This window comes from Phyllopteryx taeniolatus, chromosome 17 (genome assembly GCF_024500385.1).
Source record: "Phyllopteryx taeniolatus isolate TA_2022b chromosome 17, UOR_Ptae_1.2, whole genome shotgun sequence".
Lineage (NCBI taxonomy): Eukaryota > Metazoa > Chordata > Actinopteri > Syngnathiformes > Syngnathidae > Phyllopteryx > Phyllopteryx taeniolatus.
Window position 1 is genome coordinate 8,149,331 of NC_084518.1, and position 20,739 is coordinate 8,170,069.

Genomic DNA, 20,739 nt, shown 5'->3' on the forward strand with positions numbered 1-20,739 from the left:
TGTCAGAGTCAGAATCAGACAGGAGGTTAACTAAATCAGGGCCCTCTTCACAATCAGAAAAATCAGAATCTAAAGAAACATGTGGATGTAAAATAGTAGGGCATGGTGAATAACTAGGACAAGTGGAGGGACCCGATGAAAAGGACAGAAAAGGGCTTACTGGAGGAGGGCAGGTATGGATGGCAGGCTGAGGACGGTGGGAGGCAGTTTGGTGGTGTCCAGGGTGACGCCATGTTCTTCCCGCTGGGTCCTGTTCTGGTCGGTTCATTCTGTCACGTACGTGGTTAGGGCGAAGGCGAAGAACGCAAGGCAAGAACATGGTGGACCCAATTGCAGGGAAGCAGGGAGACAAGGCAGGAGTGCGGGAATCTCAAAATAATATTATTTAATCACAATGATAAAAACAACTGGCGACTATGACATGGCAAGACATGTGACAACGACAATGAACCGACCAGAATTGAAAGAAACCAGGGAACTAAATACAAACAAATTGACGAGACAACGAGGAACACCTGGACAAGACGAGTGGCTGGAGAGAGCTGATTGGTCGACACAAAGTAGACGAGAACAGGTGGACACAACAACCTAATGAGCACACGACAAACATGGAACACAGGAAAACATTGAACAAAACTAAACACAACCCAAACCAAAACACAGACCATGACACAAATAAACTGAATTTTATTTCAGTTGCTGCTGCTAATGGTGATCTGGACTCTGAAAGGACTAATATATACAGAGATGTGTTGGCCTGTACCTACATCTGTTGTTTAAGAAGGCTAATGAAGTCACTAAATAATTTGTCTTCACTCTACACTTAGCAATGATATACAATAACTCAAATTTACACCAAATAAACTGTCAGGAAAGCTAAATGGAAACATGGTCAAATATCACACATAATAAACAAATGATTCCAAATAAAACAAGTATAGAGTTGTTGTTTTTAAATGACTTACCAGTCAGAACCAGTGCAGACCGATCTAATGCTTTGCTTAGCCTCCTCCAAAGCCAACCTCTCCTTTCAATTGAAATTATGAAGTCATCATTCTAACTTGCTGAGTCCATGTTTGTTTTTCAGCAGCTTCACAAACCACAAAACTTGGGGCTGCTAATTGATAATACAGTTTTTGCCCATCAATCTCTCATCCTTCTTTAATCAAGCCTAATTGTTGGACATAGCTTTTCATGATTAATTCATCTTCACAGTCGATAAAGTGCAAGTTCCACATGCTTTCAGAAATACGGCATTTATTTTCCTGTCTGCTATTGTGTGAATGCAAAATGGCTGCCTCATCCTGGTACTTCAGCTCACAGATAACAAAATGAGGCTCTCTCCTGTGGCATTAACAATAAAGACAGCTTGAGTGACAAAGAAGGACTGTTTGTAAAAGAACCCCCCCCCCCCCCCCCAAAAAAAAGGACCACTGGAGACATTGGGATGCATTTGTGCTAGTTTTCACGGAAAAAGGTATATTAAGCAATGGGAGAAAAATCCTATACTGTATATCCAAAAATGTAATTAGCGTCTTCAGAAAACGTTGCAAATCATGAAACTCCATTTAGGACACCTAAATGTCAATTTTGGCATTAAAAGTTTGAAAAATATTACTTTATTATTATTTTCTTCGAAACAATTATGACCTTTTGATGGATAACAACTGCCACTAATTCAAATACTCAGTAATCAGTAAAATTCATTGATTTTCTAAGGAAGATTCAGTGGGCCATGTCTTTACCGTTTTTGATCAATTATATGAAAATGACCTATTACTACCATCGTATTACTGCACTGAATTTATAACAAAACAAAATAACTTTATTTAACTATTTGAACTAGAGCTTATGTAGGTTGACTTTGGCTAACAGTATTGTACACATCAATTTGCAAGTTTTTAGGATCTATATATTTATGAATTACAATAGCTGACTGGTTATCAAATAATCTTTTTTATATATTTTGAAAGTATGATTACTAGCATGTTTGGACTCAAATGGATCTACAAAATAGTTTTGAGTAGGATGAGGGTATGATTGCAGAATAATGGATTGCAGGTAAAGCAATGAACAACAGTATCAAAGCATCACAGACTACACTAGTGTGTGCACGCTTGTGCAAGCGCACGCAGATGTACGCACCCATGGACAATAAAGGTGCATGTAAGCCCCTCTTCAGGGACTAATAACGAAATGGACTACACATGAACTGGCGACCCTGCAGCTCAATCCAGCAGCAGTAATTAGTTGATTAGAAAGCAATTACTAACACACTCTTGCTGCCTGAAGTGTGGATACTGAATTTCCTGAAATAATGGTGTCCCTCTAAAACACAGTGTGCGCCAAACAATACATCAAAAAAATTGATTGTAACTGTTAGTAGCTGATAGACTACTAGCAACACTACACTACTAGCTACACACGAACATTAAAGATTTAACTATTGAACCAATTTGGCGGCGATTAGCATTCTATTACAATCTGAGTTTGTTTTGTAGTGTGTTGTTTGATGATCTACAGAGTTACACACCTTATTTATTCTATGCAGTCTACCTTCCCAATTTATCCATTATATTATTTTTTTATTCAGTTTTAAAATCAAGTTTAATTTGAGAGAAATTGTAACACATTTATTATTATTATAAAAATGTGTTCTCACAAATAATACACTGACTTAATAATACACTGACTTAATAACTTTGTTCTAACATGTACATCGGTTGCACATGGTTAAAATGTCTTCAACTTTATTGAGGAAAAGAGGGGAAAATTACAACAGTTCAAAACATTTTAATTATGTGCAACCGGAAATTAAGTACTTTTTTTTCCCAATGCTATAGACACCTCCCCATGATTTGTGGAAATGGTTAGTATGTGAGGCGGATAAATTACCTTATGTTCCCCTGTGTGATTGTTTCTCCAGGTGCAGGATGTACAGCTTTATGGGTGGAGGGTTGTTTTGTGCAGGCATGGAGAATATCCTCTTGATCGTTTCCACAGCAACTGATACTGGAAGCAGTATCGGCAGTCCAGTAATTACAAGTAGCAGAGTCTGTTCTGCTATTGTATGCCTGGGAAATGATCACACACAATGAGCATTGGTAGATTAGGCAGTCTACTGAGGATTCATGTAGATCAGGGATGGACAACTTAAATGATTTTTCATCTGCGCCACCAGGGGCCACACAGGACCAGGCACTTTCTAACCAGATGTATGAAAAAATGCCATTTTAAATATGGTCAAAATATGTGCATTTGTCTGTTTTTATTGCACCAATGTACATCACAGTATCTTAATATATTTCATGCTCAAATGCATGTATACAGTAAAAGATCCACTCTTCAACAACAAAGCGTTCAAAGCAAACAAAACATTACAACATACTGTGATATTTTTTTTCCAGTGCAAAGGGCTGTCTTCCATAAGAATTACTATTCAAAGTTGGCATAAAACTGCTGAACAGCTAACCAACATTAAGTGCATGAACTTAAATCAACTCACTCAAAATTGTAATATTATCCTGTGTTTGTCCTGCATGCCATTCAAAATTATTAGACCTACTCACTTTGTAGTATTGAGCTGTTCACTCTGCTTTCTTGAAGGAGCCCTGGTGCATCTCCCTTACCCTGCTGCTTGTCCAAGCGTTTGCAAGTCTTGCGTTTGCAAGACTATTTAACAGCGTTAAATATGTCCATGTTTTTGGAGGACACACATTTAGTAACTCCTCATGCACTTTAAATGAACTCTCAATGGTTCTTGTGAAGAAAATAAATCACTGTTGTTTGTGTACTTAAATTTGAGAGTTTGGCCGCTTCAGTACACTCCTCGCATTAACTTTGGTTCCCAGCACGCATTGCGCCATTCAATGTTGAATTTTTCTCGTAATAAGGACGTTAATTATTGTGTTTCAAGTGTGTTTGTTATTGTAGTTCATTGAATGTGTGTCTTAATTAACTTTTGGCTTACATTTATGAGGCACTTTGTTTTGCATGAACCTCTGACTGTGAGTTGTATGTGATATAATAACCTGTCCTAGTCATTTCCATTGTATGGTAAGCTAAGCTAAGCGTTATCTGGCGTCTTAAATATATAAGATGTTAGTGTGCTCTTCCTGGTAATTCTGCGCAAAGCCTTCTTCACCAAGGGAAAAGTGCCTCCATTTGTCTTATATGACTCATCGGTGCTACAAAACAATCATGACTGACAATGTTCCTAAGAAAACAAGGTACCGTACATCACCCTCAGATGGTTCTAGTGAGGTCCATGCCAGAACCCCAGAGGAACCCTGCTTGTTTGAAGCTGACCCAAGGCCTAATACTCCCCGAGAAGAAATTTGACGGACACGCGGTGAGCTTCATGACTGATGAGGGACTGACTCCTCTCGAGTCTGATATGAAACTAAATAAACCCAAAATAGCAAATTATATTTCGAGTGTACTACTCAGGTTTAAACGGCGCGGAGGGGGGAGGTTACCTATTTTCTCCCACTTGTCTGAATCAAATCTTTTAGCTGCTTAGCTGGTCTTCCTCTCTGGTACCTCCAGTTTCCACCGAAAATCAATTTTCAAAAAATATTTTAGCAATGTCCCATTTTGTCAGAACAAATTGAAAGGGATGTACCGGTACTGTGAGGGACATTTCAGCACGAGAGTATCTCAACTATGTGTAGCAGAAGAGTGCCGCGCTTCTTCTTCTACACATTGTGCCGATCGAGTTAGCACTTGCACCTGTCAATGCGGCACAGTACTTTTAGGGCTCAACCGGTCCATTTTTGCACATTTATGGCTGATCAGAAAGACTAAATATGTCACACACATTCATCAACAATATTAGACCGACTGTGGAACATTAACATGTATAGTACATTTGCACTAAAAGCGTGTATTGGCGATATCAAGAGAGACAGCAGTGGTCATGCGCCAATTGCCTTTGTCAGTTAGTTTGTGGTTTGTCACGTGAGACACTACCTGTAACAGCCACAATTCACGTCTCGCCCATGTATTTGGCCAGGAAATGCGCAAATTTAGCAGTTTCAACAATGTAATCAATGACATTATTGGATTCCAAAAGAAAATCAATAAAAAGCACAGACCAGATAACTAAAATGGAAAATAATTTTTTTTTTTTTTAAACTCTTCACAGGCAGGGTAGGCGGCCTGACCGGAGGTCCCTGGGAAGAATCCACCTTGTATTGATGGGAGGTGTTTTCCTATCAAGTTGGAGAAGAACATCCATAACATAGATAACATGTAACATAATATACTTTATGAACGCTTACATGGACTGACCCTAACCATTGTGTCTGGTGGCATGAAAGTCCATCCATCCATCCATTCTCTACACCGCTTATCCTATTCAGAGTCAAGTGGCACTGGAGCCTAAACCAGCTGATTTTGGACGAAAGATGGACTAAACCCTGAACTGGTCACCAGTCAGTCACAGGACACCCATAGAGACAGACAACCATTCAGACTCACATACAAATCATCAAATAGTGGGAAATGAACCCACACTGCCTGCACCTAAGTCATGCAAATGTACCACTACACCATCAGTGACGGTATGAAAGTGAATATTTCAAAACATGTGTCACTGTTTGTGCTGTCATCCAAACAGCTTTTTATTTTACTTCTTTTTTTAAATTATTTTAGTTGTTGTAACTCTATTTGGGTATGTCATATTTGAGTAGAAAGAGCCACACATTATTATTAGTTACCCATCTCTGCTAAATACACCACAAATGCCCATCCATCCATCCATCCATTTTCTGAGCCGCTTCTCCTCACTAGGGTCGCGGGCGTGCTGGAGCCTATCCCAGCTGTCATCGGGCAGGAGGCGGGGTACACCCTGAACTGGTTGCCAGCCAATCGCAGGGCACATACGAACAAACAACGATTCGCACTCACAGTCATGCCTACGGGCAATTTAGAGTCTCCAATTAATGCATGTTTTTGGGATGTGGTAGGAAACCGGAGTACCCGGAGAAAACCCACGCAGGCATGGGGAGAACATGCAAACTCCACACAGGCGGGGCCAGGGATTGAACCCGGGTCCTCAGAACTGTGAGGCTGACGCTCTAACCAGTCGGCCACCGTGCCGCCACACCACAAATGGTCATTCCTAAAGCAGAAAAAAAATTAAGTTGTACTATTGTATGGTATTATTGTTGTGTCACAAGACATTTTGTTTTCCTGTACGAGACGTCTCGCAAGACACTGTTTTATTCCTTGAATAAATTGTCAGGTAAGTAAGACTTAATAAGACTTAATAAGATTTTATTTTGGATAAAATATATGGAGAATGTGTGCTTCTGATTGTAGATTGTTGATCCAGCTGCTGGTGGGTGGTGAATGTTGGCCATCTATCTAGTATTAGTAGTTGTTGTATAAGTTGTGCGGCACGGTGGGCGACTGGTTAGAGCGTCTGCCTCACAGTTTGGGTTCAATCCCCGGCCCCGCCTTTGTGGAGTTTGCATGTTCTCCCCGTGGCTGCATGGGTTTTCTCAGGGCACTCCGGTTTCCTCCCACATCCCAAAAACATGCATGGTAGGTTAATTGACAACTCTAAATTGCCCGTAGGTGTGAATGTGAGTGTGACTGGTTGTTTGTTTGTATGTGCCCTGCGATTGGCTGGCAACCAGTTCAGGGTGTACCCCGCCTTCTGCCCGATGATAGCTGGGATGGGCTCCAGCAGGCCCGCGACCCTAGTGAGGAGAAGCGGCTCAGAAAATGGATGGATGGATGGATGGATGTTGTAGTGGTTGTGATTTACAACAAAAAATGCATTGTAGAGTTGCATTGGATGTCTGCCTCGCAGCTAGCTACCTCCTCTCTAATTTAGTCTCACTTGCACCTTCCCCTACCTGTTTGAGAGTTACTGTACTTGCAACTTGCAGCAAGCTACAGCTTCTCTGAGTTACTGTATTTTGTTTCGCTCTGAGTGATGTTTACATTATGCATGTGTAAAGAGGTAAAGTGATTCACAATGTAACCAACAAATGTGACCAATAAATGTGGCTGACAAATTTAATACAGAATGATTATTTTTGCCACACTTCTCATTGCCAGGCACAATGGAAGGTTTGGTAGCTCTAAAGCACATGTGTCAAACTGGTGGCCCGGGGGCCAGATCCGGCCCGCCACATAATTGTATGTGGCCCGCGAAAGCAAATCAAAATTGCTAATTGTGTTCTGGTGTAATAACATTGAGATATTTGCAAGCATATTTTTGTTACCAATCCCCTTTTGAAAACATGTAATATTGGAAAAACATGTTTTTATAGGCTTCTGATTTCAAAACTGTTTATTCATCAATGTGTTGTGCATACTGTATGTAATTATAGGTAGTAATCTTTTGTTTATTTGGGTTTACAATCATAGCGGCCCTCTGAGGGAAGTCATAACTATGATGTGGCCCATGACAAAAATTAGTTTGACACCCCTGCTCTCAAGGGACAAAAGACATTATAATCCATTAAAAAAGCTGTGATTAGTTGGTGAGTTATAAAGTTCTGTCCTGGGCCCAGATAACATACCTGGTCGTGTTCTGAGGGACTGTGCAGCTGAACTCACAGATGTCTTCACGGACATCTTTAACACCTCCTTGAGTCAGGGTGATGTCCCCACGTGCTTCAAAGCCAACACCATCATCCCGGTCCCGAAGAAATCGTCTCCCTCCTGCCTCAATGACTACCTGGTAGCGTTCACTCCCATCCTGATGAAGTGCTTCAAGCGGCTAGTCATGCACCACATCAAGTCCTCCCTCCCCCACCCTCATTGGACCCCTTCCAGTTTGCATATCGGTCTAACCGATGACGCCGTCTCCACCGCCCGCCACTCTGCCCTCACCCACCTGGACTCTAAGGACTCATATGTCAGAATGCTGTCCATAGACTTCCGCTCAGCATTCAATACCATCATCCCTCAACAACTGTTCTACAAATTGGACCAGCTGAGGCTCAACACTTCGATGTGCTACTGGCTGCTGGACTTTCTGACAGGGAGACCACAGGCAGTACGGGTTGGCAGCAACACATCCAGCACCATCACTCTGAACACGGGGGCCCCTCAAGGTTGTGTGTTGAGTCCCCTCCTCTTCACCCTGCTGGCCTATGACTGCACACCGACATACAGCTCCAAACTCGAGCTCCAACCTCGTGCTTCGAGCAGCTAGTCATGCACCACATCAATCCTCCCTCCCCCCTTGGACCTCTTCCAGTTTGCATATCGGTCCAACGGGTCAACCATTGATGCCGTCTCCACTCTGCACTCACACACCTGGATACTAAGGACTCATATGTCAGACTGCTGTTCATAAACTTCAGCTCAGCATTCAATACCATCATCCCTCAACAACTGTTCTACAAATTGGACCAGCTGGGGCTCAACACTTTGATGTGCAACTGGCTGCTGGACTTTCTGACAGGGAGACTGGAGACAGTACGGGTCAGCAGCAACACATCCAGCACCATCACTCTGAACACGGAGGCCACTCAAGGTTGTGTGTCGAGTCGCCTCCTCTTCACCCTGCTGACCTATGACTGCACACCGACATAAAGCTCCAACCTCTTCATCAAGTTTGCAGACATCACAACTGTGCTGGGTCTCATCAGCAATGGGGACGAGACAGACTACAGGAGTGAGGTGAGCCGCCTGGCCAGGTGGTGCACGGACAACATCCATCCATCCATCCATCCATCCATTTTCTGACCCACTTCTCCTCACTAGGGTCGCGGGCATGCTGGAGCCTATCCCAGCTATCATCGGGCAGGAGGCGGGGTACACCCTGAACTGATTGCCAGCCAATCGCAGGGCACATATAAACAAACAACCATTCGCACTCACATTCACACCTACGGGCAATTTAGAGTCTCCAATTAATGCATGTTTTTGGGATGTGGGAGGAAACCGGAGTGCCCGGAGAAAACCCACGCAGGCACGGGGAGAACATGCAAACTCCACATAGGCGGGGCCGGGGATTGAACCCGGGACCTCAGAACTGTGAGGCAGATGCTCTAACCAGTCGACCACCGTGCCGCCACATGGACAACAATCTCTCCATAAATGTGGTAAAAACAAGGAGATTGTTGTGGACTTCAGGAGAGTGCACTCCCAGCATGCTCCCCAGAACATCAACGGTGCCGCGGTGGAGAGATAGCTCAGCACCAAGTTTCTGGGAGTGCACGTCACCTCTCCTGGACCAATAACACCTCACCACTGGCCAAGACCACCGCATAGTGAGGGCAGCTGAGAAGATTATTGGAACCTCTCTTCCCTCCCTGCAGGATATTGACAGCACCGGCCTCACCCGCAAAGCCCTCCGCATCGCGGGGGTTGCCACCCATCCATCACACAGCCTCTTCAGTCTGCTGCCATCAGGGAGGAGACTGCGAGGAGACTGCAGAGTCTGCGGGCCAGGACTAGCTGACTCAAAGACAGTTTTATTCATCAGGTGTCAGGAATCTGAACTCTCTGCCCGCTCTGCCTTGAATAACGTAATTTCAATCATCTTTATGTGTTACGCATATTGAAAAATTGACAATAAACGCACATTGAACCTTGAACCTTCTATACGCCAGCTGTCCATCTATTTTCTATATAGTTAGTTGAGAGTAACTGTGTTACTATTATTATCATCATCATCATCATCGTTTTTGGTTTTGCCAAATTACACTGAAGAACAGTGGCAGTTTTAGACCAATTTTACCAGGGGGGCAAGGGAGCCAGAGGTTTTGTCAGAGGGGTAAATTTAACCCAGAGCTAAAAAAGACAAAGACATTTTAAATCTTTGTCTGCACAACCTGATTTAAATGTCAGGTTTCTGTGATATAAACCTCCATCCATCCATTTTCTTTACCGCTTATCCTGGTTAGGGTCGCGGGGCGCTGGAGCATATCCCAGCTGACTTCGGGTGAAAGGCGGACTACACCCTAAACTGGTCGCCAGTCAGTCGCACGGCACAGGTGCGACTATCCCAGCTATCTTCGGGTGGGAGAACCCTGAACAGGTTGCCAGCCAATCGCAGAGAAACAAACAACCCTTTGCACTCACATTCAGTCCTCAGAACTGTGAGGCAGATGTGCTAACCAGTCGACACCGTGCCACCTGATATAAACTTATAAAATAAAATGTTTCCATGATAAGAACAGTGAACTGTATGTGCTAAGTATACTGTACATAGATCAACAATACTATACATAGATCTACTGTTGCATGCACACACAACATAATGATCAAATTGCAAGACCAGGCGGCACGGTGGCGGACTGGTTAGAGCGTCAGCCTCACAGTTCTGAGGACCCGGATTCAATCCCCGGCCCCGCCTGTGTGGAGTTTGCATGTTCTCCCCGTGCCTGCGTGGGTTTTCTCCGGGTACTCCGGTTTCCTCCCACATCCCAAAAACATGCATGAATTGGAGACTCTAAATTGCCCGTAGGCATGACTGTGAGTGCGAATGGTTGTTTGTTCCTATGTGCCCTGAGATTGGCTGGCAACCAGTTCCGGGTGTACCCCGCCTCCTGCCCGATGACAGCTGGGATAGGCTCTAGCACGCCCGCGACCCTAGTGAGGAGAAGCGGCTCAGAAAATGGATGGATGGATGGATTGCAAGACTATAACAAAACACAGGACACCTGAATTTGAAAGCTCAACAGCAAGGGCTCTATTTTCGTGACCTGTCCGTAGAGTAGCTCTGCGAGGGGGGTGGGGGCTTAGACCGGGTTGTTGTAATCTCACAGACGCGCGCAGCCGGCGCATTTAACAAAGGGGGCTGTCTGTGCCTGTAGGCATAACCACAGCCGACTTTATTTGCCACCAGTCACAGCATCTTATTTCCTTCATTTACTTTAAGTGAGGCACAATGACAGTTTTGCATGCATTGCGAGAACGATCCGTGCGTGACTGGAGCATTGTCACTTTGCCGAACAACATGGTGACCGGGCGGGGGCTGGGGCCTGGGGATGTTGGGGGGGGGAGGGGAGGGGGGGGGGGGGGTCTTTAGCAATGGTGATCAAGAACAACACAGAACGAAAACAGAATGCAGGGAGAAAATGAAAAGTAAAACCCAGTCTCCCAGGGTGACAAAAAAGAAGAGGGAAATTTGAAAAATTAAGCATGTCCTGTAACGATTGCTCAGCAGGAACTGGCATGTATTTAAAACACTTTACATAAAAAAAAGTTTTAACGGTGCTCAATGTCAGAAAACCGCACCCAACAACATTTATGCAGACATCTCTACCTATGCTCACTTCAGCCTCTGAAAATATTAGAACGATCAGCCCAGTTGGATTTTATGGACATTAAATGTTTTCCATAGATGTCCACTATAAGAAAAAACATAACATCACCTAATGTCAGAAAACTGCGCTCAATCGTCGACAAAATTTATGTGGAATTCTCTACCTATGCTCACGTCTACCTCTCAAAATATTAGAACAATCAGCCTCATATATTGTATTTCATGGATATTAAGCGTTTTCCATAGAAGCAGACTACAAGAAAAAGCTTAACATAGCTCAATGTCCCAAAACTGTCATCACCCAAATGTATGTGGACATCTCTACCTATGCTCACGTCTACCTCTCAAAATATTAGAACAATCAGCCTCATATATTGTATTTCATGGATATTAAGCGTTTTCCATAGAAGCAGACTACAAGAAAAAGCTTAACATAGCTCAATGTCCCAAAACTGTCATCACCCAAATCTATGTGGACATCTCTTCTCATGCCCACTTCAACCTCAGAAAATATCAGGATGATTGGCACAATATTTTGGATTTTATGGACATTAAGTATCTTCTCATAGACACTAAAAAGGAAAAGCTTAATGTGGGTTGATGTCAGAAAACGGTTATCAATCATCACCAATATTTATGTGGACATTTTAAATCATGCCCACTCCCACCTTTGTAATTATCAGAACGATTGGCCCAATATTTTGGATTTTATAGACGTTAAGCATTTTCCCATAGGCGCTATACAAGAAAAGGCTTAACATATATAAAATCCAAAATAATTGGCCAATTGTTCTGATATTTTCAGAGGTTGGCGTGAGCTTAGGGAGAGATGTCAACTGAAATGTTGGTGACGACTGAGCGTAGTTTTCTGACATTAAGCGACTTGAAGTTTTTTTTTACGAGGGTTTTAGACGGTCCCATAAGCCATTCCTGTGAGACTGTGTTGAATGTTAGCTGTATATCCTTATTAAATAAAGAATGTCTGCGATTGGCTGGCAACCAGTTCAGGATGTACCCCGCCTCCTGCCCGATGACAGCTGGGATAGGCTCCAGCACGCCCGCGACCCTAGTGAGGAGAAGCGGCTCAGAAAATGGATGGATGAATAAAGAATGTGCTGATGAAAACTCATCCATCCATCCATTTTCAACACCGCTTATCCTGGTTAGGGTCGCGGGGCGCTGGAGCATATCCCAGCTGACTTCGGGTGAAAGGCGGACTACACCCTAAACTGGTCGCCAGTCAGTCGCACGGCACAGGTGAAAAATCACTGGCGACTTAAATGTGTCCATGGATTTCACTGATCTAGATCCCCTCAAATGATCGTTCGTTTCCACCTCTCACTCTCCATCCCCAACTCCCATCGCGTTGTGCCAGCCAGTATGTAGATTTTTTTTTTAATTAATAACGATGATACAAGCACTCAATTCATTGATTTCTACAATGATTAAGAGGTTTGGATAACCACTGTTGAAATAAATCTGTCATCCACAACACACGTTCGAGGGCCTAGCGTGTCTGTCTGCCTTCATGTCCAGGCAGCTTTACCAAAATCGCATAAGGTCCACTGCGCCACAACTTCCAGTTGATGTGGTATGAGCAGGCCTAAGTTTAGACAGACTTTCTGTGCTCCAAGATATCACTTCGCCAAGCGCCTCTCCAAGGGCACACCCTCAGACTGCCAACGTGCAGCAAGTCTTGCAATTGCACGAAAATGAAGATACCTCACTGAAAATAGAGCCCTTACTCACCAAAATGTCACATGCTCCAGACGAAAACCAAAACACTAACCATTGGTACGAATATCAAGATGTGCACCATTTGTGGGCACATTACACAGTCCCTAATACTTAAAGGTTATACACTCACCAGCTACTTCATTGGGTACACGAAATAGAGTGGTTGGGAACCTTTATAATGAGGTGGATTCATTATTATGTATAACGAGAAATTGTTGGTTACTTTTTGGAGGGCATTTGTAGGATTTTATTTATTTTTAGAATTGCATGGTGGACCAGGCGGCACGGTGGCCGACTGGTTAGAGCGTCAGCCTCACAGTTCTGAGGTGCGGGGTTCAATCCCCGTCCCCGCCTGTGTGGAGTTTGCATGTTCTCCCCGTGCCTGCGTGGGTTTTCTCCGGGTACTCCGGTTTCCTCCCACATCCCAAAAACATGCATGAATTGGAGACTCTAAATTGCCCGTAGGCATGACTGTGAGTGCGAATGGTTGTTTGTTTCTATGTGCCCTGCGATTGGTTGGCAACCAGTTCAGGGTGTACCCCGCCTCCTGCCCGATGACAGCTGGGATAGGCTCCAGCACGCCCGCGACCCTAGTGAGGAGAAGCGGCTCAGAAAATGGATGGATGGATGGATGGTGGACCAGATCAAATGCTCTTGTAGGCCACTTATGGCAGGCCTTAGGTTTCTGAGCACTGCCTGTATATCTAGCCATTCATTTTCTATACCAGTTATCCTCACGCCTAAATAAACCTTTTAAAAAAACACTCCACTTGTGCTTGCCCCCATTGGGGTGAGCCTATCCCAGCTGAGTTTGGGTGGGAGATGGGTACACCCTGAACTGGTCACCAGCCAAACACAGGGCAGTTATAGAAAACCAAGGAGTCACACTCACATTCACACATATGGACAAGAGGCTTTAATTAACCTAGCATGTGTTTGGAATGTTGGAGGAAGTCGGCGTACTGCCAGAACATGCCAACTGCACGCAATCAGAAGGGTGGAGCTGAGATTCAAACCCTAAACCTCAGAACTGTGAGGCAAACCTGCTAACCCCCAGACTGCGCTTACCATTGCCTTGCACTTACCAACATGTATGAACTTTTACCAGACTTGCATGCTTACAGTAATATATGTCACTTTCATGGACTGTAATTCGATCAATAAGAGTAAAGACACTTGTAAAAGCAAAATATAAATCTAATTTAGCAATTTTTTAATGGTGCCTCGGTTTCATGTAGGTAAATGCTGAAACGCCACACTTAAAAGTCCTATTTTCAAAATGTTATTAATGAGCTAAAATTTTAGGCATTCATTGTAAAGGCAATCCTTATTGATAGAGCTCATGGTGGTGACCATTTGAAATACACTTATTTTTATAACGGTAAAGAAAAAATGTGCATAACCGTAAAGACATGAAAAGCTTCGTAAAAATCATGTCTTGCACAATTAAATGTGTTGCCCTTCAAACTATGCCATACAAGTGCAAAAAATGATCTTAACTGCTCATTAAACCCATTACACTATTTTCAGTCTTTTATAAAATCGTAATAAAGGTAAATACATGCAATGGTTCCCGCACTTTCAGAAATTCATAGATATTCATTCATATCTCAGAAATAACACTATTTATTTTGGTATCTGCTATTTTGTGAATGCAAAATGGATGCTTCACCCTGCCATTGTGTGAATGCAAAATGGCTGCCTCACCCTGGCACTTCAGCTCACAGATCCATCTGGTGTATTGCAACAACATAATGAGGCTCTCTCAAGTGGCATTAATGGTAAAGACAGCTTGAGTGACAAAGAAGGACCATTTGTGATGACCATTTGTAATAGAAGGAACACTGAAGAGATGCATTTTGCATATTAAACAATAGGAGAAAAATCCAGATATCCAAAAATGTAATTAGCATCTTCAGAACACTTCATTGCAGACACCTATCAGTAAGGACATTTTGGCATTAAAAGGTTGAAAAATCTTACGTTAGAATATTTTTTGTCTTACAAACAATTATGACCATTTGATGGATAACAACTGCCAGTGTTGCCAGTTACCTTGAAAAAGTAACTTAGTTATTCTACTGATTACTTGAGCTTAAAAGTAACTTAGTTACTTTGCTGATGACTTGATTTCAAAAGTAACTAAGTTAGAAAAAAGTAACTTTTTAGTTACTTTTGGCAGCTGCCAAGTGGAATATCACTTATCCACAGTACAAAAAAAGCATTAGCTTAACCGTACCCCTTACTTGGTAATTTACGCCACACAAGTTACAGAATCATGTCATCAACATGAAGCAATAACTTACATATTAGTGTAGTTGAAGCCACATTAAATCAGCAACTTAGTGCAGACTTGACATGCCAACACAATACTGTAAGTTACTAAATGTAAACAAGCACACCATCCTCAGTGCACTACTCTTAAAGACTCTTAACTGATAGATCAGGTGTGTCAAACTCTTTTTTGTCTCGGGCCGCATTGGAGTTATGATTTTCTTCAGAGGGCCGTTAGAACAGTGAAACCATAAAAATGTTTAATCATCACCAAAACATATTATTACCATTACACAACAAATTGAGGGATAACTAGTTTTGAAATCAGAAGACGAGGATAATAGTTTGTTCAAGTATTGTTTAAGTTACTGTAGAAGAAGGGTTTGGTAACAGAAAAATGCAATATCTCAACATTATTTTTTATTATTATGACAATTTGGAATTTGGGTATGTGAGCGCGAATGGTTGTTTGTTTCTATGTGCCCTCTGATTGGCTGGGGACCGGTTCATGGTGGGCGGCACGGTGGAAGACTGGTTAGAGCGTCAGCCTCACAGTTCTGGGGACCGGGGTTCAATCCCCGGCCCCGCCTGTGTGGAGTTTGCATGTTCTCCCCGTGCCTGTGTGGGTTTTCTCCTGGCACTCCGGTTTCCTCCCACATCCCAAAAACATGCATGAATTGGAGACTCTAAATTGCCCGTAGGTGTGAATGTGAGTGGGAATGGTTGTTTGTTTATATGTGCCCTGCGATTGGCTGGCAACCAGTTCAGGGTGTACCCCGCCTCCTGCCCGATGATAGCTGTGATAGGCTCCAGCACGCCTGCGACCCTAGTGAGGAGAAGCGGCTCAGAAAATGGATGGATGGATGGATTAATGGAATTTGGGTACAGATTTTAGCAAAAATCACGGAAGTTGAGGAGCATGATTTGCTTGCGGCCCACGGGCCTGGAGTTTGACACCTATGTGATAGAGAGATGGATGCTGATTGTGGTCCATGAAGGCAACAAGTGTGTGTGTTTTAGACTTTACACCGATTTTATCGGCCTTATCGGTATCGGCTGATAATTAGCATTTTATGCTGATCGGCGGATCTGCTTTAATGTCATAATTTGCCGATCCGATCAATGACGTCATTGATCGGCTCCGCAAAAGACATTTACTCCGCATCGCAATCGTGCACAGTGTATTTGAATCCAAAAGCTAGTTTATTTTTAGCCTTGTCGCGTGTCTTTTGACGTAGACCTGTAAATATCTGACGGCCAATAAAGTTATTTAAAAAAAAAAAAACATGTCGGCGGTGTGGAACAGACAACACGTCTGAGACAGACAACACGTAATGCCCGGATCAGACTACAAGACAAATTTGGTCTTTCACGCTTGCACTATGTCCGACTAGTGCAATAAAACCATGTATTACGATACCACCGCATCCCGTTTTTTACAATCAGTGGGCGATTCGCAGCAGAGTGTGTAGCGGCTGGGATGAGAATCAGCGCCTCCAAATCTGAGACCATGGTCTTCAGTCGGAAAAAGGTGGAGTGTCCCCTCCAGGGTGAGGATGAGATCCTTCCCCAAGTGGAGGAGTTCAAATATCTTCACAAGTGAGGGAAGAATGGAACAGGATATTGACAGGCGGGTCGGTGCAGCGTCTGCAGTAATGCAGACTTTGTATCGGTCCGTTGTGGTGAAGAAAGAGCTAAGCCGAAAGGTGAGAAATAGGGTGAGAAGCTCGGTCCTCCAGGAGGAACTCAGAGTAGAGCCGCTGCTCCTTCGCATTGAGAGGAGCCAGATGAAGTGGCTCAGGCATTTGTTAATGCCTCCAGGAAGCCTCCCTGGTGATGTGTTCCGGGCATGTGCCACCGGGAGGAGACCCCGGGGACGCCCCAGGACACACTGGAGAGACTACATCTCTCGGCTTGCCTGGGAATGCCTTGGGATCCCCTCAGAAGAGCTGGAGGAAGTGGCTCTCTAAGGGAGAGCCCGGACACCCTGCGGAGGAAACTCATTTCGGCCAGTTGTATCCGGGATCTTGTTTTTTCGGTCACGACCCACAGCTCGTGGGGTAGGAACGTAGAATGACCGGTAAATTGAGAGCTTCGCCTTTCGGCTTAGCTCCTTCTTTACCACAACGGACCGATAAAAAGTCTGCATCACTGCAGACGCTGCACCGATCCGCCTGTCGAGCTCCCGTTCCATTCTTCCCTCACTCATGAACAAGACCCCAAGATACTTGAACTTCTCCACTTGGGGTAGGATCTCATCCCCGACCTGGAGAGGGCACGCCACCCTTTTCCGACTAAGGACCATGGTCTCAGATTTGGAGGTGCTTGCAGCCGCTTCACACTCGGCTGCAAACCGCTCCAGTGAGAGTTGGAGATCACGGCTTGATGAAGCCAACAGAACTACATCATCTGCAAAAAGCAGAGATGGAATACTGAGGCCACCAAACCGGACCCCCTCTACCCCTCGGCTGCACCTTGAAATTTTGTCCATAAAAGTTATGAACAGAATCAGTAGCAAAGGGCAGCCTTAGCGGGAACGAGTCCGACTTACTGTCGGATATGCGGACCAAACTCTGACTCCGGTTGTACAGGGACCGAACAGCCTGTATCAGGGGGTTCAGTACCCCATACTCCAGAAGCACCCCCCACAGGACTCCCCGAGGGACACGGTTGAACGCCTTCTCCAAGTCCACAAAACACATGTAGACTGGTTGGGTGAACTCCCATGCACCCTCGATGACCCTGCCAAGGGTGTAGAGCTGGGTGAAGTAATTTATCCATCCATCCATCCATCCATTTTCTGAGCCGCTTATCCTCACAAGGGTCACGGGAGTGCTGGAACCTATTCCAGCTATCATCGGGCAGGAGGCGGGGTATACCCTGAACTGGTTGCCAGCCAATCGCAGTGAAGCAATTTAATTAAAAATAAAGTAATTTAATTACAATAAGTTAGCACCCATTATTTCTGTCATGTTGTAATGTTGGTTTGACCTGACTGATTAGAATATATGCTCTGACTAGTTAGCAGTGATTTCCAACCTTTATGGAGCCAAAGAAAATATTTTACAATTGAAAAATCTCACGGCACACCAACAAATTAAAATGTCACAAAAAGTGGATACTTTAATTACTGTATTTGCTTTCTGCCATCTAATAGAAGACCATTCATTTGTTCTGTCTGTCACTATGCCTCAATGGCATAAATAGAGGAACAAAAATACACTATTTATTGTAACTAGATTTTCTTAGCAATTAAGTACACGAGTATATACAGTAAATGAACGGGTCATTTAAATAGACACATTCCTCTATCATGTGATCGGATCGGTGATCGGTTATTGTTTTTTTAAACTCGCTGATCGGTGATCGGCCCCAAAAATCCTGATCGTGTAAAGCTCGTCACACGGGGGGCGGGGCACTTACGTGACGTCAGTCGTGCAGCGCCTTAAACCATTTTAGTGAAGTTGTCACGTTCTCATTTTTCATTGTAAATATAATTGAAGTATTGTAAGTCCTTCCGTGAGTCAGTCCTTATTGTTTGACGATTCATGACCGCGCATTTCGGTATGAATAATTCACCCACAATGCATTGCGCGCTTAACACGACAGTAAGACTGTATTCTTAACCTGTAAATAAAAAGGTAACATTCAAACACACTTTTTACTAAGGAAAATAACTAAATAAATAAAATTTATTTGCACTTTTATGGTACTGTACCGTCACTGTCCAGTGTATAATAATATTTTTTTTTTGTTTATTGAATGATGAACGGTCTGCGTGATTGGTATATTATTTCTGAACAGCTGGACTGCTCTTTGTACAAATCACCAGACATAAATTAGCACTTGGTGAGGAATATTGATTACTCAACAGTAACTGTAGTCTAACTACTTACCCGGGAAAAGTAACGGGTTATTTTGCTCGTTACTCAAAATGGCGACATCACTGGCGATAAAGTACCACATATTGTTTGTGCAGCATCAAACTCGCGTCCACATAACCAATGGCTCAATGTGCCGCGGGGGTGGGGGTAACGTAGGACATAGAAGATGTTTTTCACCTGTCGTCCTGCGCTTCCTCTTTTCCCATCTCGATCATGCTTTGCGTGTCACGTCTCCGGACCTCAGCCGCCCATTGCTCGGCAAAATGCTTCATTTCGGTGCGCTACCAACTGGGAAATGAATATGCCATTCGCTAAATATGAAAAAAAATAAACTGTTGAAGAATACAGCAAGATGTTAGAGGAGCTGACAGGCTTAAACAGCATTTTGTCATCTCCTCTGGTATTGTATTGGGTGATTTTTTTTTGTAACTAAAATAAAAAGTTGTGGATTTCAGTTTTAAAGAAGTGACGCAGCTTAAATCATTCAACTTAATTTTTTTTATTGAACTTTGACATTTTTAGTTCACCCAACTTTTTCTTTTTTTTTTCTTTTTTCTTTTTTTCCCTACAGTGTTAAGCTGTGACTTAACACTGTGACTTAAGCTGTGTAAGAAGTGACTTTCACCTCCAATTTTTACTTAATGAAATTGCCACAAAACCGCTCAACAGTGTCCAAAGAAAGAATCCTAAAGGCGATTTGATCACCATTTGATCAATTTATTTCCCAGTTTTCTCTCTAAAAGCAACTTGTTTCCCATGCTCAGTGAAGGAGAGGTAGTGGTACTCTATTAAAATGTCAGAATTGGTCTTTACTTTTTCAATTGAATGAAATGACTTTTCATTTGAGTGGATCCAAGAGTAGTTTAATATAGTGAAAAAAGCATTGTCCTGTGGTGCCAATTTTTTTTAGCATGACTGTATTGTCTATTGTATGAAATAAAATAAAAAAACATTATCTCACTATTTTGGCATTTAGAAAAATAATCACCTTTATTGTCATGAACATGCATTCATGCACATGAAATTTGTTCTCTGCATTTTACCCATCACAGTGAACACACACACTTGTTAGTGGAACACAACACTGGAGCAGGCGTGGGGGGAGGGGCAGTTCGGGGTATCAGTGTCTTGCTCAAGGACACCACAGCCGTGAGTCCGGGGGATGTTGGTGGATGGTCCGGTCGGGGTCTTGAACCTAGGTCCCCCACGGTGGCAGGCGATGATCTGAACCACTGGGTCATGAGCTAATACAAATAGTTTTGGTAATCCTAAATGACTTAAAATAGGATTTTATTTATTTATTTTTTTTACCACGACTGCAGGTGTAAAACAAAATGAAAAATGATCACCACGACAACGTGTGTTCCAGTTGCAGACATCCCACGATGCCATTAATGTTGTGTAAGTGCGCAACTCAAGCCATACTGATTCCTTGTAATTATTTTTTTCTTTGTCCGTCTGATCAAATGGAAATCCTGTCCTGCACATTCGGATTACAGTTTCCGCTCTAATATCTTCATAATTGCCTAACAAAGCATTTCAGGCTGATTCTACTTACATTGATGCACTTTCGCATTAATTGTCCTGATTAGAAATGTGGTGACA